The following is a 22,840-nucleotide window of genomic DNA, read 5'->3' on the forward strand; positions in this document are numbered from 1 at the left end:
CAGAACAGGGATTGAATCCATGTCCCCTGCATTGGAAGGTGGTTTCTTAACCACTGGACCACCAGGGAAGTCCCTTGACAGTGGTTTTTGAGAAACTTTTTATTCCAAATGGTCTTGCTTGGGTTCTATCATAATATATTGGGCCAGTGTAGGTATGAGACGTATTCTTATGAAACTATTAACATGTATTGTTTGTCCTTCCTTACTTCGTCTCTAAATTCATTCTCTTCCTTATCCTGGGTCCATGACTTTGGTTCAGTACACCAAGAAATCAAACAATATGTGAGTCTCCAGCCTTAGAAGAAATATTTAGATTCACCATGACCTAGATAAAGAAACAACAATGGAAGAAAGAAGTTTTCTTACAAATCTCAACCAGCACGTCCACCATTCCTAGGTTAATATTTATTTTGGTATTAGAGAATTATTACTTTGGACCCCTTTTACAACATGAAATCCTTATTACAAACATACAATAACTTTATTTTCATTTAAACTATAAATATCCTTAAAAGTTTACTGATTGTTCAGCTTCTGTGGACTTTTTGAAATCTAAAACTCTCACATTAGGTCCTGCCCAAGGAAGAGGCATAAACATGGAAAATGCAACCATATTTACAATAACTTAGAAAATTAACACCTTGATGGCTTTTTTGATTAAAAATATACTTTAAATAGAAATTAGAGAACATTTATTTTATCTCTGATAATTTATTTCTTTACCTTAAATCTCAATCAAAACATTAAAAAAATGTAAAAAGAGTAAAGTATACTTGCACATTTCATATTTTCTTGGTACTTTCCCTCTTTTTTCAAACTTAAAAAAGACTACACTTCTAATAAAGATAATTAGAAGAATAAAGTACCAAGGAAATTAATCAAATTTGCCATCCAGCCCAGATAATTTTCATGCATGGCCTATGCATTTTTTTAATGAGGCTAAATGTATATAGTTAATGACATTCAAATTAAAATTTGATATTTGAAATAATGTTATATTCTGAGATTTCAATCTTTAAACAGTAGAGAACTTTTCAAAATTCAAAAAGAAATGAAAAAGAAAATTACCTTTTGTTCTTGAAGAGTTGCCAGAACTGAAAATGTAAAACAAATTTAGCTTAGCAGTATATTCTGGTTGTATTGTCCAAACTTTAAAATACTGTTGATCTCAGACAAAAATATATAATTCTCTTCTAATGTCAGATGCTACCTTCTTGGTAGCCTGCCCATAATGGGTATCCACTTCATTTCCAAGCCTGCCCTGCCAGACCTGCCTCCCATCCCTGTGATGACCCAGGCTCTGACTCTGCTGTGTTGGGCAGGGAGTCCTCAGACCAACCAGCTTAATCCTCCATGAGGGCAGACATCTTGGCCATTTGTCTGCCATGTTCCCAGGTGCCTGGGTTCAAACAAACTATATTTGTGATAGTGACATTTTACAAGGTCTATACAGGGTTAAAAACATGGCTGGGAGAGATCTCCCCCTTAGTAAACTGATAACCTCTTCTTAGATTTACACAAAAGGTTTGTTTTTGTTAATATGTGACTTAATTTCTTCATTTCTTGCAGTGTTCATATTACATATCTTGAAATAAAAAAACAATTTCAACTAAAATAAACTCAAATGTATTTCCTTTCAAAACAGTATCAAGAAATCAGAAACAACTTCGAAACTGTCAGAATCTCATGAGCTTTACTTTTTTTGTTTTTTAAGAAAAATAAAACATTAACACCTCTCTTCCCTGTGGGAAAAAAAGGGAGGAGAGCATAAATGCTGCATCTTTATCTATATATTAGAATTTTGCTTCTCAGAGTAAATAAACAGCCTAAATGTGTTTACAGCCAGCCCCGTACATATGAACCTTCAAGTTGCAAACTTTCAAAGATGTGAAAATGCCCTTGTATGCCAGTTGTTGTACTTGGAAAGTACTACTGTACTTTCCAAGGTTCTGTACTGTTAGATTAAAAATGTTTTCTTTATTTTGTGTGTTTATTTTTATATATAATTTGTGTGAATAGTGTTACAAACCTATTATAGTACGAATACTATACAGCTGATTGTGCTAGTTGGGTAACTAGGCTAACTTTGTTGGACTTATGAACAAATTAGGCTTATGAATGTGGTCTTGAAACAATTCATTTGTATGTAAGGGACTTACTGAATTTTTATAAGAGGAAGGAAATAAAACTGCTGAAGCTATTTTAACTTGTTACATTAACTTATGAGGAAAATATGGTTTAAAAAAAAAAACACAAAAAACAGCAACACTTATTCAGACTTCTCAAAGACATCAGCACCAGGTATTTTATTCCAAGAGCTTCCCTGGTGGCTCAGCGGTAAAGAATTCACCTGCAGTGCAGGAGATGCAGGAGATACAGGTTCAATTCCTGAGTCAGGAAGATCCCCTGGAGGAGAGCATGGCAACCCATTCCATCATTCTTGTTTGGAGAATCCAAAGGACAGAGGAGCCTGGTGGGCTATAGCCCATGGGGTTGCAAAGAGTCAGACATGACTAAAGTGACTGAGAATGCATACACCTTATTCCAAAGGTCATCACCAATTGTAATTCTCACTCTAAGGACTCTGAGGAACCCTATTATGGAGCAATAAGCAATTGGTTGAGACTTTTAAATTTACTTCAAGCCTTTTAAAATGAACAGTGGTGTAAGATGGTGGAGTAGAAGGACGTGAGCTCATATTCTTCTGGGAGAACTCCAAAACTACAAGTTGCTGCTGAATAGCTGTCGACAGGAGAATGTTGGATCCCACCAAAAATAGATACCCCATGTCCAAGGGCAAAGGAGAAGCCCCAGTAAGATGGTAGAAGGGGTAAAATCACGTTTAGAATCAAATCCCATACCTTCCAGAGACTTGATGGGCTCAAACAAAACTTGTATGCACCAGGACCCAGAGACCCCACAGAGACTGAGCCAGAACTGTGCCTGAGTGTCTTCTGCAGATGTACAGGTCAGCAGTGGCCTGCCACAGGGGCAGGGGCTCTGGGTGCAGCAGACTTGGGTATGGCATAAGCTTTCTTGGAGGAGGTCACCATTAACTCCACCATAGAGCCGCCAGAACTTACACAGGACTGCAGAAACAGACTCTTGGAGGGCACAAACAAAAGCCTGTGCACACGAGGACCCAGGAAAAGGAACAGTGACCCCACAAGAGATTGACCAAGACTTGCCCACGAGTGTCCAGGAGTCTCCAGTGGAGGCGTGGGTCAGCAGTGGCCTGCTGGAGGTTTGGGGGCACTGAGTGCAGCAGTGTCTGCATGGGGCCTTTTGAAGGAAATTGCCATTATCTTCATTACGTCCACCACAGTTTGGCCTCAGGTCAAACAACAGAGAGAATAGAGCTTCACCAATCAACAGAAAATTGGATTAAAGATTTACTGAGCATAGCCCTGCCCAACAGAACAAGACCCAGTTTCCCCCTCAGTCAGTTTCTCCCATCAGGAAGCTTCCATAAGCCTCTTATCCATCAGAGGGCAGACAGAATGAAAACCACAATCACAGAAAACTAACCAAACTTTTCACATGGACCACAGCCTTGTCCAACTCAATGAAACTATGAGCCATACTGTGTAGGGTCAGCCAAGATGGACAGGTCATGGTGGAGAGTTCTGACACAATGTGGTCCACTGGAGAAGGGAATGGCAAACCACTTCAGTATTCTTGCCTTGAGAACCCCATGAATAGCATGAAAAGGCAAAAAAATAGGACACTGAAAGATGAACTCCCCACGTTGGTAGGTGCCCAATATGCTACTGGAGATCTGTGGAGAAATAACTCCAGAAAGAATGAAGAGATGGACCCAAAGTGAAAACAACATCCAGGTAAGGATATGACTGGTGATGGAAGTAAAGTCTGATGCTGTAAAGAGCAGTATGGCATAGGAACCTGGAATTTTAGGTTCATGAATCAAGGCAAATTGGAAGTGGTCAAACAGGAGATGGCAAGCGTGAACGTCGACATTCTAGGAATCAGCAAACTAAAATGGACTGGAATGGGTGAATTTAACTCAGATGACCATATATCTACTACTGTGGGCAAGAATCCTTTAGAAGAAATGGAGTAGCCATCATAGTAAACAAAAGAGTCTGAAATGTTGTACTTGGATGCAATCTCAAAAATGACAGAATGATTTCTGTTCATTTCCAAGGCAAATCACTCAGTATCACAATAATTCAAGTCTATGCCTCAACCAGTAATGCTGAAGAAGCTAAAGTTGAATGGTTCTATGAAGACCTACAAGACCTTCTAGAACTAACACCCCCAAAATGTCCTTTTCATTATGGGAGACTGGAATGCAAAAGTAGGAAGTCAAGAGATACCTGGAGTAACAGGTTAACTTGGCCATGGAGTACAACACGAAGCAGGGTAAAGGCTAACAGAGTTTTGCCAAGAGAACACACTGGTCATAGCAAACACCCTCTTCCAACAACACAAGAGAAGACTCTACATATGGACATCACCAGATGGTCAACACCGAAATCAGATTGATTATATTCTTTGCAGCCAAAGATGGAGAAGTTCTACACAGTCAGCAAAATCAAGACCGGGAGCTGACTGTAGCTTAGACCATGAACTCCTTACTGCCAAATTCAGACTCAAATTGAAGAAAGTAGGAAAAACCACTACAACATTCAGGTATGACCTAAATCAAATCCTTTACAATTATACAGTGGAAGTGACAAACAGATTCAAGGGATTAGATCTGATAGACAGAGTGCCTGAAGAACTATGAATGGAGTTTCTGACATTGTACAGTAGGCAGTAATCAAGACCATTCCCAAGAAAAAGAAATGCAAAAAGGCAAAATAGTTGTCTGAGGAGGCCTTAAAAGTAGCTGAGAAAAGAAGAGAAGAGAAAGTCAAAGGAGAAAAGCAAATACATATCCGTTTGAATGCAGAGTTCCAAGAATAACAAGGAGAGATAAGAAAGCCTTCCTCAGTGATTAATGCAAAGAAAGAGAGGAATATAGTACAATGGGAAAGACTAGAGATCTCGTCAAGAAAATTAGAGACACCAAGGGAACATTTCATGCAAAGATGGGCACAGTAAAGGACAGAAAAGGTATGGACTAACAGAAGCAGAAGACATTACAAAGAGGTGGCAAGAATACACAGAAGAACTATACAAAAATGCTATTCATGACCCAGATAACCATGATGGTGTGATCACTCACCTAGAGCCAGATATCCTGGAATGTGAAGTCAAGTGGGCCTTAGGAAGCATAACTACAAACAAAGCTAGTGGAGGTGATGAAGTTCCAGTTGAGCTATTTCAAATCCTAAAAGATGAAGCTATGAAAGTGCTGCACTCAATATGCCAGCAAATTTGGAATACTCAGCAGTGGCCACAGGACTGGAAAAGGTCAGTTTTCATTCCAATCCCAAAGAAAGGCAATGCCAAAGAATGCTCAAACTACCAACAATTGCACTTATCTCACATGCCAGCAAAGTAATGCTCAAAATTCTCCAAGACAGGCTTCAACAGTATGTCAATTGTGAACTTCCAGATGTTCAAGCTAGTTTTAGAAAAGGCAGAAGAATCAGAGATCAAATTGCCAACATCCGTTGCTCGTCGGAAAAGCAAGAGTTCCAGAAAAACATCTATTTCTGCTTTATTGACTGTGCCAAAGCCTTTGACTGTGTGGATCACAACAAACTGTGGAAAATTCTTTAAGACATAGGAATACCAGACCACTTGACCTGCCTCCTGAGAAATCTGTATGCAGGTCAAGAAGCAACAATTAGAACTGGACATGGAACAACAGACTGGTTCCAATTCGGGAAGGAGTACGTCAAGGCTGCATACTGTCATCCTGCTTATTTAGCTTATATGCAAAGTACATTATGAGAAATGCTGGGCTGGATGAAGCACAAGCTGGAATCAAGATTGCCAGGAGAAATATCAATAACCTCAGATATGCAGATGACACTACCCTTATGGCAGAAAGCGAAGAAGAACTAAAGAGCTTCTTGATGAAATTAAAGAGGAGAGTGGAAAAAGTTGGCTTAAAGCTCAACATTCAGAAAACTAAGATCATGGCATCCGGTCCCATCACTTTATGGCATAATAGATGGGGAAACAATGGAAACAGTGACCGACTTTATTTTTTTGGGCTCCAAAATCACTGCAGATGATGGCTGCAGCCATGAAATTAAAAGTTGCTTGCTCCTTGGAAGCAAAGTTATGACCAACCTAGCAGCAAAGTTAAAAGCAGAGATGTTACTTTGCCAACAAGGGCCCATGTAGTCAAAGCTATGGTTTTTCAAGTAGTCATATATGGATGTGAGAGTTGGACTATAAAGAAAGTTGAGCACCGAAGAACTGATGCTTTTGAACTGTGGTGTTGGAGAAGACTCTTGAGAGTCCCTTGGACTGTAAAGAGATACAACCAGTCCACCCTAAAGGAAACCAGTCCTGAATATTCATTGGAAGGACTGATGCTGAAGCTGAAATTCCAATATTTTGGCCGCCTGATGAGGAGAAATGACTCACTGGAAAAGATCCTGATGTTGGGAAAGATTGAAGGTGGGAGGAGAAGGGGACGACAGAGGATGAGATGGTTTGATGGCCTCACTGACACGATGGATATGAGTTTGGGTAAGCTCTGGGAGTTGGAGATGGAAGGGAAGCCTGGCATGCTGCGGCCCATGGGGTCACAAAGCGTCAGACATGACTAAGCGACTGAACTAAACTTCTGAATTAAGACACAAAATGAAAGAATTTTCCCATTGATGTGATATTTATCTAGATTAAAGGAAGCAATTTATTCACCCTTTGCCCAGACCCTGGGAGGGTACAGAACATGTGGGATGACTCTGAGTAATTGTTGAGCTGATAGAAGAGATTCTACAGTTCTCACAGCTCTCATTGTTCTGGACATTTGGTTTTCATTGCTATCCCTGAAATTAGAGAAAGTAATAATGGATTACCACATTTATAGTGTAACTGTAATTATTCCTGATAGAGATAATGTGCTTTCCCATGCTCAGGCCAAAGGATAATCTTTCTATTATTGTACTATTCTTTCCAGTACTATACTTTCTAGTACACAAGAATGGGCCAGGGGGTCGGGGAGGGGCAGCATTACTTCCATAGAAATGACAGTCATTTTAGAAAAGTTTTAAGCTATAACTTAATTAATTAGATAATAGAATGGAACCAAGAGGCAATCAATCCAATAGTTTTAACAAGCTACTGAACACTTGTTTGTGCAAAACATTGGTATGATGCAAAATTTATTAACAGAATACCTATTGTTAACGAATTTACTATCTGGAAGGGAAATAAAAGATGCTTACTTCTTGGAAGGAAAGCTATGACAAATCTAGACAGTGTATTGAAAAGCAGAGACATCACTTCTGTTGACAAAGGTCTGTATAGTCAAAGCTATGTTTTTCCTGGTAGTCATGTACAGATGAGAGAGTTAGTCCATAAAGAAGACTGAACCCTAAAGAATCGAAGCTTTTGAACTGTGGTGACGGAGAAGACTCTTGAGAGTCCCTTGGACAGCAAAGAGATCAAACCAGTCAATATTAAAGGAAATCAATCTTCAATATTCATTAGAAGGACTGATGCTGAAGTTGAAGATCCAATACTTTGGCCACCTGAGGTGAAGAGCCAAGTCACTGGAAAAGATGCTGATGATGGGAAAGACTGAAGGCAAAAGGTGAAGGGGCCTAAGATGGTTAGATAGTATCACCAACTCAGTTCAGTTCAGTTGCTCAGTTGTGTCTGACTGTCTGCAACCCCATGAATCACAGCACGCCAGGCCTACCTGTCCATCACCAACTCCCGGAATTCAACCAAACTCATGTCCATCGAGTCAGTGATGCCCTCCAGCCATCTCATCCTCTGTCATCCCCTTCTCCTCCTGCCCCCAATCCCTCCCAGCATCAGAGTCTTTTCCAATGAGTCAACTCTTCTCATGAGGTGGCCAAAGTATTGGACTTTCAGCTTTAGCATCAGTCCTTTCAAAGAACACCCAGGACTGATCTCCTTCAGAATGGACTGGTTGGATCTCCTTGCAGTCCAAGGGACTCTCAAGAGTCTTCTCCAACACCACAGTTCAAAAGCATCAATTCTTCGGCGCTCAGCTTTCTTCACAGTCCAACTCTCACATCCATACATGACCACAGGAAAAACCATAGCCTTGACTAGACGGATCTTTGTTGGCAAAGTAATGTCTCTGATTTTGAATATGCTATCTAGGTTGGTCATAACTTTCCTTCCAAGGAGTAAGCATCTTTTAATTTCATGGCTGCAGTCACCATCTGCAGTGACTTTGGAGCCCCCTAAAATAAAGTCTGCCACTGTTTCCACTGTTTCCCATCTATTTCCACTGTTTCCCATCTATTTCCCATGAAGTGATGGGACCAGATGCCATGATCTTTATTTTCTGAATGTTGAGCTTTAAGCCAACTTTTTCACTCTCCTCTTTCACTTTCATCAAGAGGCTTTTAGTTCCTCTTCACTTTCTGCTATAAGGGTGGTGTCATCTGCATATCTGAGGTTATTGATATTTCTCCTGGCAATCTTGATTCCAGCTTGTGCTTCTTCCAGCCCAGCGTTTCTCATGATGTACTCTGCATATAAGTTAAATAAGCAGGGTGACAATATACAGCCTTGACATACTCCTTTTTCTATTCGGAACCAGTCTGTTGTTCCATGTCCAGTTCTAACTTTGCTTCCTGAGCTGCATATAGGTTTCTCAAGAAGCAGGTCAAGTGGTCTGGTATTCCCATCTCTTTCAGAATTTTCCACAGTTTATTGTGATCCACATAGTCAAAGACTTTGGCATAATCAGTAAAGCAGAAATAGATGTTTTTCTGGAACTCTCTTGCTTTTTCCATGATCCAGCGGATGTTGGCAATTTGACCTCTCGTTCCTCTGACTTTTCTAAAACCAGCTTGAACATCTGGAAGTTTTACCATCTCAGTGGACATGAATTTTGAACAAACTTGAAGAGATAATGGAGGACAGAGGAGCGTGGCATGCTACCGTCCATGGAGTGACAAAGAGTCGAAGATGACTTAGTGACTGAACAACAAGGAGAAAGAGCAAGTATTCAATAAGTAAATAAATATTTTAAAACATACTATTTCTACTAGAAATACAAGCAAAGAAAAAACATTGTTTCCAACTTGAAGTATCAGAAGGTCACTGAAGGCTTGGATGTGAGCATGAAATAAAGTTGAATTAGATGTTCTTTTCCTTATTATGAAATTTTCCCAAAGTTAAATGGATTCTTTTAATAAGGCAGTGGTGTCATAGAACTAATGCTACTCTCAATATCCTTGATTACTGAATATGGAATAATGCAGATGGTAGATTATTCAGGATTTGTCTACCTTTGAGTTTCACCATGAGAACCAATTCATTGCTCATAAAAGCTCCTGCAGAGAGCAAACAAGTGAGGGGATGGAGTTGAAATTCATTTTGGAACTTGTTAGAGGCACTGGTGAAAGGCCTGGTGGAACAATCTTTTTATATGTTTTTTTCTGTCACAGAAAACTTGTTTTCCATCAATGAGATTTATTTGGTGACTAGAAAGTGCTTCAGGTGTTTTGACTTTCAGGATAAAGGAGTTCTTCAAAGAAGGACTTGAAGAAAAAAATCAAAATTTTCCCCCACTTAAAAATTTTTTTTCCCATTTCATATCAAATATTAAGTTATAGTTTTCCTCTTAAGATTTATTACGTAACCAAAACCAAAAAAAACTAGATTAAATTTTTTAAACTAACAGAACACATCAGTATTCACACAAGTAGCAGAATCTATGTTCATGTTAAAATTCAGTTCAGTTCAGTCACTCAGTCAAGTCTAACTCTCTGTGACCTCATGCACTGAGGTACGCCAGGCCTCCCTGTCCATCACCAACTCCTGGAGTTTACTCAAACTCATGCCCATTGAGTTGGTGATGCCATCCAACCATTTCATCCTCTGTTGTCCCCTTCTCCTCCTGCCTTCAATCTTTCCCAGCATCAGGATCTTTTCCAATGGATCAGCTCTTTGCATCAGGTGGCCACAGTATTGGCATTTCAGCTTCAACATCAGTCCTTCCAATGAATATTCAGGACTGATTTCCTTTAGGATGGACTGGTTGGATCTCCTTGCAGTCCAAGGGACTCTCAAGAGTCTTCTCCAACACCACAGTTCAAAAGCATCAATTCTTCAGTGCTCAGCTTTCTTTATAGTCCAACTCTCATATCCATACATGACTACTGTAGAAACCATAGCCTTGACTAGATGGACCTTTGTTGGCAAAGTAATGTCTCTGCTTTTTAATATGCTATCTAGGTTGGTCATAACTTTTCTTTCAAGGAGTAGGCGTCTTTTAATTTCATGGCTGCAGTCACAATCTGCAGTGATTTTGGAGCCCAAAAACTAGTCTGTCACTGTTTCCACTGTTTCTCCATCTATTTGTCATCAAGTGATGGGATTGGATGCCACGATCTTCGTTTTCTGAATGTTGAGCTTTAAGCCAGCTTTTTCACTCTCCTCTTTCACTTTCATCATGAGGCTCTTTAGTTCTTCTTCACTTTCTGTCATAAGGGTGGTGTCATCTGCATATCTGAGGTTATTGACACTTCTCCCGGCAATCTTGACTCCAGCTTGTGCTTCATCCAGCTCATCATTTCTCATGATGTACTCTGAATATAAGTTAAATAAGCAGGGTGACAATATACAGCCTTGACATACTTCTTTTCCTATTTGGAACCAGTCTGTTGTTCCACGTCCAGTTCTAACTGTTGCTTCCTGACCTGCATACAGATTTCTCAAGAGGCAGATCAGGTGGTCTGGTATTCCCATCTCTTTCAGAATTTTCCACATTTTATTGTGATCCACACAGTCAAAGGCATTGGCATAGTCAATAAAGCAGAAATAGATGTTTTTCTGGAACTCTCTTGTTTTTTTGATTATCCAGCAGATGTTGGCAATTTGATCTCTGTTTCCTCTGCCTTTTCTAAAACCAGCTTGAACATCTGAAAGTTCACAGTTCATGTATTGTTGAAGCCTGGCTTGGAGAGTTTTGAGCATTACTTTGCTAGCATCTGAGATGAGTGCAATTGTGCCATAGTTAGAGCATTCTTTGGCATTGCCTTTCTTTGGGATTGGAATGAAAACAGACCTTTTCCAATCCTGTGGCCACTGGTGAGTTTTTCAAATTTGTTGGCATATTGAGTGTAGCACTTTCTCACCTCCACTTACTTTGTTTGTAGTGATGCTTCCTAAGGCCCACTTGACTTCACATTCCACGATGTCTGGCTCTAGGTGAGTGATCACACCACAGTGATCATCTTGGTCATGAAGACCTTTTTTGTACAGTTCTTCTATGTACTCTTACCACCTCTTCCTAATATCTTCTGCTTCTGTTAGGTCCATACCATTTCTGTCCTTTATCAAGCCCATCTTTGCATGAAATGTTCCCTTGGTATCTCTAATTTTCTTGAAGAGATCTCTAGTCTTTCCCATTCTTTGTTTCCCTATATTTCTTTGCACTGATCACTGAGGAAGGCTTTCTTATCTCTCCTTGCTATTCTTTGGAACTCTGAATGTTAAATGAAGAACTCTAAATTTAATAAAGAATCAAGCAAATATGAACAACAAAAAAAATCTTAAAAAAAACTTTTTTAAATAGAAAGAATTGCTTTAAATCAATTACTTTTATCAAGAAAGGAGCATGAATTAAAATAATAAAATCTGTGAAAACTTCTGATGTTCCAGATTCTAGTCTGCTTCCCTGAAACACCACACACCAATAATCATTGAATGCAAATGAATGATTTCAGGTAGAAGCAGTATGGAGGTTTCCAGAATTGAACCACTGGAAGACGACTGATGAAACCCAGTAAGATAGAACTGACTCAAAAAAGAGGACAGAAATGAGGGAAGGAACAATTACATGGACATCACTGAAGTCTAAATTCTGGCTATTAAAACTCTAATCCATAAAAATTTATTACTCTGTGAGTCACAGACTTCTGTTTTTATTACTTATTAGGCTTTTTAATAGTTGCTAGGCCTCTGGGACTCCAAAAGACAAAGAAAAATATCTTTTATACACTATATTGGAAAACCAGAAGCAATACTGTATGCTTAGTCGCTCAGTCATGTCCAACTCTTTGTGACCCCATGGACTGTAGCCTGCTAGGCTCCTCTGCCCACAGGGATTTTCCAGGCAAGAATACTGGAGTGGGTTGCCATGGCCTCTTGGATCTTCCCAACTCAGGGATCATGCCCAGATCTCCTGCATTGCAGGCTGATTCTTTACCATCTGAGCCACCAGGGAAGCCCAAACCAATAATAATAATAGATATTAAATCACTGTGATAATAATAGATAATAAATCATTGTTTACCACCTACACCATAAGGTGTGCTTCATTAAAAACAACAGGGTGCTAACATACATTGAGCATTATGACAATCACTGATGAACGTTTTTACACGCTTTAACTCAGGTATTTCTCACAACACTATGGTGTAGACTATGTGTACATGCACACTGTTGTACAACCATTAGAGCTTTTTTCAAATCCTGAAAAATTGAAATCCCATTACCCATTCAATAATCCACAGCCCCACCGTTTTACATTCTGTCAGCATGCATCCGTCTATGCTAGATACCTCACAGACGTGGATTCACAGTTTTTGTCTTTTTGTGATTCATTTCATATGTCACAGAATTTTTGGAAACATACAAAACTATGCTCGTGCAAAAATGTTAATGATCATTTTATAAGGAGGCTTTTTATTAAGACTACTCACCAAAAAGAGCAATGACAACTGATAACTTGTGTTTTTATAACATCAATGAAAATTATTTTAACTTACTGATTTTTTTTGTATTTCTAATAATTTGCCTAGGGAAATAAAGGTTTTAAATTAACAAATGCTACCTATGACAGACAAAATACATATCGATAATAGATACTTAAAATAAAATTTACTATCAATAAGATATTTGATACATTGTGCATTGTTAGTGTGAAGTGAAAATATCTCCTGCATATCAATAAACAAGAAATGTCACAGCCATTAGCGATTTCTGGCCTCCAAACGTGAATGAGGGCTCCCACAGCTGCAATCCCGAGGATGCTGCCACCCTGCATGGTGATTGCTGAAGAGCTGGGGGAATGGAAGAAGCAAGGTGAGCAAGGAAGCAGGATTGGCCCCAGAGAGCTAAGGTGTGTAAGAAAGGAATGGATTCAGTGAGCCCAGAGGCTTGCGTCTTCCCATACACAGAATGCTAAATTCCTTAACTTGATACCTGGTCTTTGACATTCAGACTGCCTGCTCTTTTTGTTGCAAACTTAGTTTGAAATGCAAAGTTCATGAGACAGACTTTACTTTGTTTTATGAAGTAGATGCTATGTGTACTAACAAATGTACTTCTAAACATGTCTAAGCTTTAATTTTATTTTCTTCCTTTTTCATAAGTGAGATACTTGTTTGCTGAAATTAAACACTGTATATTCCCAAGACAAGGAATCATCAACAGTTGCATTTAAAATGTTATTCTTAAACTAAAACTTGAGAGCACCAGAAGCAAATAAGAGCCTCATGCTCTTATCACCTATCAGATAATTTTATTGTTAAGAATTATTTTTCTTTCTGTACAAAAGTAGATAGTGGTTTTTCTTTTGTAAAAACTCTTCTAAGAATGTTACAGTCCAGATTTCAAACAAGTTTTTTTTCAGCCATATTTTGTTCAACATTGTTCTTTCATGACCTCTGATGGTGAAAATGTAAACTGACATTAAAATACCAACAGAAATAATGCCACAAATTCCATTTATCTTGTTAGTGAAGCTCCTTTCCCTTCTTTTCATATTTATTTACCTTGAAAATGTAATGGTATCAATTATTCAATAATCTAGAAAGTGTTGCACAAGTTCATATAGCTTCAAAGCATAAGAAACTCCTCTTATTCAGTCTATAAATCTCTAAATGTATGTGTGTATTTTGTAAAGCAGAGCGAACATTTTAATGGTGCAACAACTTACTACTGTGACAACTAGCTGTGAAATGGAAATGCAATAAAGTTTGGATAAGCTGAAACAATTACTTTAATTTTCAAAGCCATCACTCTTCCTAAATCTGTCTATACATGAATAAGGCAGCAGGATTGCATATTAACACCTGAATTATTTGGATTTGTTTATTTATTACTTCAATTTAGTTAATAAGATTACTGTCTCAACCTGAGTTACTCCTGAAAAGGTACTTTATCTGGGAATATGACCACAGAGGGCTTCCCTGGCGGGGCTAGTGAGAAAGTACCAGCCTGCCAATGCAGGAGACTAAAAGACATGGGTTTGATCCCTGGCTTGGGCAGATTCCCTGAAAGGAGGCATGGCAAACCACTTTATTTTTTATTTTTTAATATAAATTTATTTATTTTAATTGAAGGCTAATTACTTTACAATATTGTATTGGTTTTGCCATACATCAACATGAATCCACCACGGGTGTACATGTGTTCCCCATCCTGAATCCCCCTCCCACCTCCCTCCTGATACCATCCTTCTGGGTCATCCCAGTGCACCAGCCCCGATCATCCTGTATCATGCATTGAACCTGGACTGGCAATTCATTTCACATATGATATTATACATGTTTCAGTGCCATTCTCCCAAATTATCCCACCCTTGCCCTCCCCCACAGAGTCCAAAAGACTATTCTATACATCTGTGTCTCTTTTGCTGTCTTGCATACAGGATTATCATTACCATCTTTCTAACTTCCATATATATGTGTTAGTATACTGTATTGGTGTTTTTCTTTCTGGCTTTCTTCACTCTGTATAATAGGCTCCAGTTTCACCCACCTCATTAGAACTGATTCAAATGCATTCTTTTTAATGGCTGAGTAATATTCTATTGTGTATATGTACCACAGCTTTCTTATCCATTCATCTGCTGATGGACATCTAGGTTGCTTCCATGTCCTGGCTATTATAAACAGTGCTGCGATGAACATTGGGGTACACGTGTCTCTTTCAATTCTGGTGTCCTCGGTGTGTATGCCCAGCAGTGGGATTGCTGGGTCGTATGGCAGTTCTATTTCAAGGTTTTTAAGGAATCTCCATACTGTTTTCCATAGTGGCTGTAGTAGTTTGCATTCCCACCAACAGTGTAAGAGGGTTCCCTTTTCTCCACACCCTCTCCAGCATTTATTGCTTGTAGGCTTTTGGAAAGCAGCCATTCTGACTGGCGTGAAATGGTACCTCATTGTGGTTTTGATATGCATTTCTGGGCAACCCACTTTAGTATTCTTGCCTGGAGAATCCCATGTACAGAGGACCCTGGCAGGCTACAGTCCATGGGGTCACAAAGAGTTGGGACACAACTAAAGCAACTTACATGCATGTACATGATCCCAGAGCCCAGGAATAATGAATTAGGGAGTAAAAACAGGCAGGAAGGAAGAGCTGAAAAAAGGATGCATTATCGAAATGACTATGGCCAACCTATGCTGGATTCCACAGGCCTTCTAAAAGACTGCAATGAAACCCATGAAATAAACAGAAGGGGGATTTCCTGGATGCCTTGTGGTTAGGACTCTGCACTTCCACTGCCAGGGGCTGGGTTTGATCTCTTAGGGAAACTAATCCTGCATGCCTCGTGGCTCAGCTGGGAAAAAAAAAATAGAGAATGATTTTCCAATGGGCTTTCATCTCTCATAGGGCTTCCCTGGTGGCTCAGATGGTAAAGAATCTGCCTGCAATGCAGGAGACCTGGGTTCGATCCCTGGGTCGGGAAGAACCCCTGGAGAAGGGAATGGCAATCCACTGCAGTAGTCTTGCATGGAGAATTCCATGGACAGAGAAGAGCCTGTCAGGCTACAGCCCATGGAGTTGCAAAGGGTTGGACATGACTGAGCAACTAACACTTTCACACTTTCATCCCTCATAGGTTTAGTGGCCCTTAGACTGTGATTACCACATACCACTTGTATGTTGCACATATGTGGTAGTTCAGTGGGCATTCCACACCCATACTTCTTGCCAGAAAATGTTCAGGAAAGGAAGCAAGAGGCTCACACCTTGGCCAGAGGTGAGGCACTTTCCAGTGGCACCTTCATGAAGCTGGTCAAAGTCAATGAGAACTGGTTGTAGAAACAGTGACTTCAGTAGAATGCAGGGCCAAGTGAATTTTAGGTGATATACAAAGTCGTCTCTGATGCACTAGGACCTTTGCAACACACAGATTCACTTTTTCTCTCTATTAACTCCAAATCTGTCACCAAGTCTCCTGCCAGAGGCTAGCCAGCCACGATTTCTGCAAGAGGGTTTGTGGAACTAGCTACAGTCCCTGCTGCCACAGTTGGTTCTCAAAGCTTGATAGTCATTATCTCTCTTCTCTACCACTGATTCTAAATTTCTCTCACTATGGCCAGTATCTCAGCTGACCTAAGGTTGTTTGCCTGGAGTGATCCAGACCTTCTTCCTCTAGGTTTGATTTGCTTTGCCTTCATCAGGGCTTCCCTGGGGGCTCAGATGGTAAAGAATCTGCCTGAAATGCAGGAGACCAGGTTTCGATCCCTGGGTGGGGAAGTCCCTCTGGAGAAGGGAATGGCAATCCATTCCAGTATTCTTGCCTGAAGAATTCCATGTATAGAGAAGCCTGGCAGGCTACATTCCATAGGGTCACAAAGAATAAGACACAACTGAGCAACTAACACTTTCACTTCACTTTCACTTTTCCTCAGGGCATAGTTGCTGTAAGTGCAATTCATCATGATCACCTATCACAAAACATGAGGAGATGCATTAGTCAAGCTGTTGGATATTTTTCCCTGCCTCCATCATATGGCAGTGATTCAAACTCTTTGTGTTAATAAGGGTAGATTACCCTTGCAAATAGGCTTCCCAGGTGGCACTAGTGGTAAAGAATCTGCCTGCTAATGTAGGAGATGCAAGAGATGCAAGAGATGCGGGTTTGATCCCTGGGTTGGGAAGATCCCCTGGAGAAGGAAATGGCAATCCATTAGAGTATTCTTGCCTGGAGAATCCCATGGACAGAGGAACCTCGCGGGCCACAGTCCATGAGGTCACAAAGAGTCAGACACAACTGAGTGACTGAGCACATAGTCTTACAAATGTACTAACATATTAATTATCTTTTGTTTTATGATCCATGAGCGAGGAGCCAAATTACTCAAATGAGGAGCCCAGAGTGATCAGGTGATAATTTCTGTGGAACTCTTTTACTTTGACCTCTGGTGGCCCTGATAAATGGCCATAAGGCCCTTTGTGGAAGTGTAGTGAGAATGCTTATAACCAATCCGATTACATTACACATACTTCCTCAAGGGCACTCACCTTCCCTTTGAACCCTTGGTAACTAGATCTATTGAAATTAAATAAATCCAGAAATAGGGTGAAGGATCTGGATTTTCCATTGTGATAGCTGACGTTAGTATTCTGTTCACAAGATCTCTTTCTTTGTTACACACTCACACACACACACGCACAAACATATACACACATATCAAGTAATCACTCAATCAGCTCTCCACTTAATCTCATCCCTCAAAACACCATGATTTATTGGTTATCGGCACAGATTTCTGCAGGTCAAGGCAACCTCGTTGGTCTGGCAGAATTCTGCCCATTTCAGTAATTACAGCCGTCTTGCCTTTGACAATTTTGTATTGCTACTGCCACTTAAAAATCTCATAACCCCGCTGACACTGGGGAAACTAGTTCCATAGCAGCATCTCCTGTTAAAAACTCTGACCTGTGGAGGACAGAAATCACCAAGTCCTTTTTACACCAATGAATTTCTTCTTGCCTTACTGAAGGGAATGTCCTATGAGTCCTCCTAAGGAGCAAAGTCAGGTGCTAGGCTCCAGATATCACATAACAAAACTACTGTAACATTCGCATCTCTGTGAGCCTCCCGACATCTTCAATAATACTCCGCCAAAGCAATTTCAGCATCTCTACTTCATCTGCATATTGGCTATTAGCACATTCAGGCTTCAGGGAAACATCCTAGCAGCAAATGACCAGCCCCAGGTGTTCTCACTTGCACGGTGAACTCCAAGGCTTGAGTGAGTGTTACCAAGTCCATAAATCCTAATGCAGCCTTATTTTATCCTCCTTATCAGTTCAAAATTCCAAAGACCCTCTCCTTCATGTGTTCCCCTGGTTCCTTTCTACTATGTATAATGTGGGATCCGCACTTTCTGAAAACCATTTTCTCCAAGAGCAAGGATTATATTTCCACGCTCAGATTCTGAGGCTTGATCTGAGTCACTGGCACAGAGATGGTGAATGGTGGCAGGGCTGGATCCTGAAGAGGACAAGTGTCATGTTCTGAGTTGCCTTTCTCACACGAGGGCCCTAACTCAAGATAGCCAATGAGACTGCACCTTCATTCTCTGTTGTACTTATGCTGAAGAAAATGATGATCTCCTCAAATGCCCATAGAGGTCCTTGCCATTTATGATGTGCTTTGAATTGATTTTGGCTGACCTGAAGCAGTTATTTTCTTTATTTCAAAGAATTCAAAGAAATCAATAAAAATCCAGCCATCCTTATAATTCCCACTGCCACCATACCATTCAGGTATAACAGTAAGTATATGAGTCAACTCTCATTTTCCACCTGTACCTCTGCCCAACCAACCTCATATGAGAAACGCAGATCTGTGTTTCAGTGGTTGTCACCAACCCATTTCCCATTAGCAGTGGAATCTTCATTGCCATCTGACTGCTGAGTTACCCAGCTCCTAAATACCATCCTAGTGATCCCCTTTCCAGGGTTAATCGTGATCTATTCATCTTTCCTTGGAGAAGACAATGGCACCCTGCTCCAGTACTCTTGCCTGGAAAATCCCATGGACGGAGGAGCCTGGTAGGCTGCAGTTCATGGGGTCGCTAAGAGTCAGACACGATTGAGCAACTTCACTTTGACTTTTCACTTTCATGCATTGGAGGAGGAAATGGCAACCCACTTCAGTGCTCTTGCCTGGAGAATCCCAGGGATGGGGGAGCCTGGTGGGCTGCCATCTATGGGGTCGCACAGAGTCGGACATGACTGAAGCAACTTAGCAGCAGCAGCATCCATCTTTCCTAATGTTTGCCGAAAGCAGAACATGAGACACAGCTTTGCACGAGAGTCATCTATTAATATTCAGAAATGGGTAACAGTAGCCATGAACAAAGAGCGACACAGGATGGAACGCCAATACAAGAATGTGCTAACAAGTTCATCTCTGTGGTGAACAACTGGCTCTGGATCACAGAGGACACTCTGGTTAGTCTTATGAAATGAGTATCAGTTCTTTCCAGGGTCAATAAGGAAAATCATTTGTTCATCAGCTGCAACCCCCATGGATCAAGCTTGGTTCTACAGAGGTTAATTTCTGCATACTTCCAAGCTTCAAGTAGTGAGTGCTGAGTGGGCTCCCTCAAGAGTCAGAGGAGCCCCATGGATCAGAAAGCCAGAGGCCCACACTGCAGGCTCCAGGCAGGCACACAGATGAGTTACACCTGTGTGTAGCTAGTGACAGCCTGACTGGAAGTGGTCCCAGCAGCTGCAGCTAGAGTAAAAAAATGAGGCCAAGAAGATCTGAGGCTAATAGGTATCTGTGAAAGACTGTGAAGGAGGCCTAATTTGCAAAATGCTTCCTAATAAGGATGGGTGAGAAAGGTTCCTAGAAGAAATGAAGGCTAAATTGAAACTTAAACCCCTAAAGGATGAGTAGAGGGCAGCAAGAATTGATAAAGAGGAAACAGGTCATTTTCAAAGAGAAAGTAGCTTTCTCCATTTCCCAAGGGTTGAGGGAGCTTCTAATGTCTTCTAACCACACCCTACTTCTCCTACAATAGCTGTGCTTGTACAGGACTGCAACTGTCCAGTCACTTGTCTATCTGTTCCACTAGATCAAAGACTCCACCAGGGCAGGGATTATGACTGTCTTCACCCACTCAGCAACTGTTAGAAGCAAAATTATAGACTTAATTGAATTGTCTTTTAGACTGTAAAGAGGTAAAGTAACCCATGTGCAGCTCCTAGCAACTTCAGTTCAGTTCAGTCGCTCAGTCGTGTCCGACTCCTTGTGACCCCATGAATCGCAGCATGCCAGGCCTCCCTGTCCATCACCAACTCCCGGAGTTCACTCAGACTCACGTCCATCGAGTCAGTGATGCCATCCAGCCATCTCATCCTCTGTCGTCCCCTTCTCCTCCTGCCCCCAATCCCTCCCAGCATCAGAGTCTTTTCCAACGAGTCAACTCTTCGCATGAGGTGGCCAAAGTACTGGAGTTTCAGCTTTAGCAACTTAAGTGCTCAATAAAACAACAGCTTCTTAAAATCTCTATCATAATATTATTCAAATCTTTATCATAGGGCACAGTTCCTGGCATGCACACCTTTGTATTACAATAAACAACTGCCGAAAGAAAAGTTCAGGCAGGACACGATGAGGTCTTATGTTGCCAGCATCAATGCTTTCGATTGATGCTGATTTTTCTTTTTATGTCCTAAAAACTGTCCTCTGAAACTCCAACGTGCTTTGTTTTTATTTTTTTTAGAGGAAGAAACAGGAAAAAAAAAAAAAGTAAAATTCAAGAAAATAATTGTAAGATGCCGCAATAGAACAGGGGCAAAGGAATAGTGGGAAACCACAGAGATACTCTGATATACTAATAGGTAGAGCTTGGGATGTGTCTGTGTATTTTCAATTTCTTGTCCACTAGATGGTGGAACAGAGTCCCTGTCCTGAAAACAGAGCTCTTTCCTGAAAACAGTTTCATTCATAACACGCACGCAGGGCGTTGCACATGAAGGAAATTACTCAATATTTTTCAAGGTTGCCTCTTGGAAAGCAGAAGGCTGAAATAACTCGGGAAGAGAAGGTTTGGAAGAGATGAGAAGCGGTGAGAAAAGCTGAAATTCTAGGACCAGGGGAGCTAAACTACATTTCCCAGGAAGCCACGGGCGTATCCACCACACGCCTCACTCCTGTTTCCCGCCGCCACACGCCTCACTCCTGTTTCCCGCGCTCACGACCCTGTCGTACATCCACCACCCCAAGGAGCACAGGGAGGGCCGCAGAGTCTCCAATGGTGCAGCAGCAGCGGCTCCCACCCGCAAGACCGTCCTGCTAAGCCACGACCACTATAACCTGCGCTCGCGGAGGCGAGAAGATGCAAACTACAGTCCCTCCGCGCCCGCAAGCCACGTGACCAGCTTGCATCATGTGACTCCGGAGGCTGGCGGCGACGTTCGTTACCCTAGCAACTGGCTGCCCCCCACCCCCTCACTCCACCCCCATCCCTTGGACCTTCCGGGAGAGCGCGGAATTCGGAAGCAAAGGTAGGTGAGGCGTGGATACCTGTTTCCCGCTTGGTTCAGCAGCGTCCAGACTGTGCTCAGACTGCTTCTTGGGGCCTTGAGTTTCGGGTCACTTCCCACTTCCGCCCCGATTCCACTGCGAGCGCCTTTGTCTTCTCGCGGGCGCCAGACGCGCGTTTCCTGGGGCCGGTGCTCGCCGGGCGGGATCCGCCTTTAAACTAGAATTTGGGGCCAAGATGTTAACCGCCGCCACCCTGAACTGAACCGAAATGGAGAAGAGAGGGGAGGAGGTGTTACTGTGCAGGTTGGCCAAAGTGTTGTCCAAGTCTCCACACCTCCCGCGTCTACGAAAGGAAGCTGGGCTCGGAGCTGCTTCAAGGAGTTACAGTCCATAAGTTGGCGCAGACCCTCAGTTGGATTCCTGAGGGGAGACTGGAGAGAGTTTAGCGTTGCGCGTCACCATTGCATAGTTTTGTTGACCTTCCCTCCCTCCAAGAAGAAAGCAGTGGCAAGCCACTCCAGTACTCTTGCCTAGAAAATCCCATGGATGGAGGAGCCTGGTAGGCTGCAGTCCATGGGGTCGCTACAAGTCGGACGCGACTGAGCAACTTCACTTTCACTTTTCACTTTGACACAATGGAGAAGGCAATGGCAACCCACTCCAGTGTTCTTGCCTGGAGAATCCCAGGGACGGCAGAGTCTGTGGGGTCGCACAGAGTCGGACACGACTGAAGCAACTTAGCCTCCCTCCAAAAGATGCTTAATTTGTTCTAATTTGTATACTCCACTTTGTTTTAGGTAGATTATGAGTCTTAATAACTCAATCCAGAAATCTGTATCTGGAAGCGTCTCCACTATCAGGAACAGTGTATTTTGCAAAACTTTTAAATATCGGTTGATAATTAGCTGAATGATAAAACTGCACGAACTCTGCCTTTTCCTTTGCAGAAGGGAAACAGCCTTTTGAATATGCTAGTTTTTAAAAGTTTACTTGAGAAGACCTGGTTTAAGAGATGTTAATACACACACACACACAGATATGCATAGATTTAGGAAATATTGTGAAGACCACTTTCTAATAATTGGATATTAAGAATGAAAATGCAATTCTGAACTCAAGTATAATGCACACTGTAAAAGCTGTTGTTAAATCAATTTTATTAATGAATTAGGAATCTCTCATTCAGTTTACTGGTCAGCGATTGAATGTATATGCTAAATCATAAGAGAAATGCCTGCCTTGGAGTGGGACCACTGGATCATTTGGTAGTTGTAGGGAAAGAGCAAACTAGCCGAAATGGCGGTGATCAGGCTCTCACCCCAGGGCCTCTCTCTCTCACCCCACATTTGGTAAATACATGGTTATGTAAGAGCTGAGATCACTTATAGCAGTGGGCATGCATGTAACCTATAGAAGCCCCACCTGAAAAGCCCTTGCTTGCCTCTGCATTATGGCTGGGTTATGGCTGTGTCTCCTGGGTCAACCAGGGCAGAATACACTGCGTCTGCTGTG

At 41.5% G+C, this 22,840-nt stretch overlaps 1 protein-coding gene and 1 long non-coding RNA gene across 3 annotated transcripts in view; one reads left to right on the top strand and one right to left on the bottom strand.

Moving 5' to 3' along the window:
* Window positions 1–2: 2 nt before the first annotated feature.
* LOC113898400 lies at window positions 3–21,916 on the bottom strand. Its single transcript, XR_003512635.1, has 3 exons — window positions 21,368–21,916; window positions 1,069–1,094; window positions 3–325 (listed from the first exon to the last, which is right to left on the bottom strand). It is a non-coding gene; the product is annotated as an uncharacterized LOC113898400 (long non-coding RNA).
* Window positions 21,048–22,840, top strand: part of CEP162 (centrosomal protein 162) — a 93,695-nt gene continuing 91,902 nt past the window's right edge. For both annotated transcript variants that reach the window (XM_027551461.1, XM_027551462.1), the window contains exon 1: window positions 21,048–21,348. The gene's annotated coding sequence lies outside the window, so the exon portion shown is untranslated. The remainder of the gene's footprint in view (window positions 21,349–22,840) is intronic.

The sequence above is a fragment of the Bos indicus x Bos taurus genome, chromosome 9 (assembly GCF_003369695.1).
Source record: "Bos indicus x Bos taurus breed Angus x Brahman F1 hybrid chromosome 9, Bos_hybrid_MaternalHap_v2.0, whole genome shotgun sequence".
NCBI classification, from domain to species: Eukaryota; Metazoa; Chordata; class Mammalia; order Artiodactyla; family Bovidae; genus Bos; species Bos indicus x Bos taurus.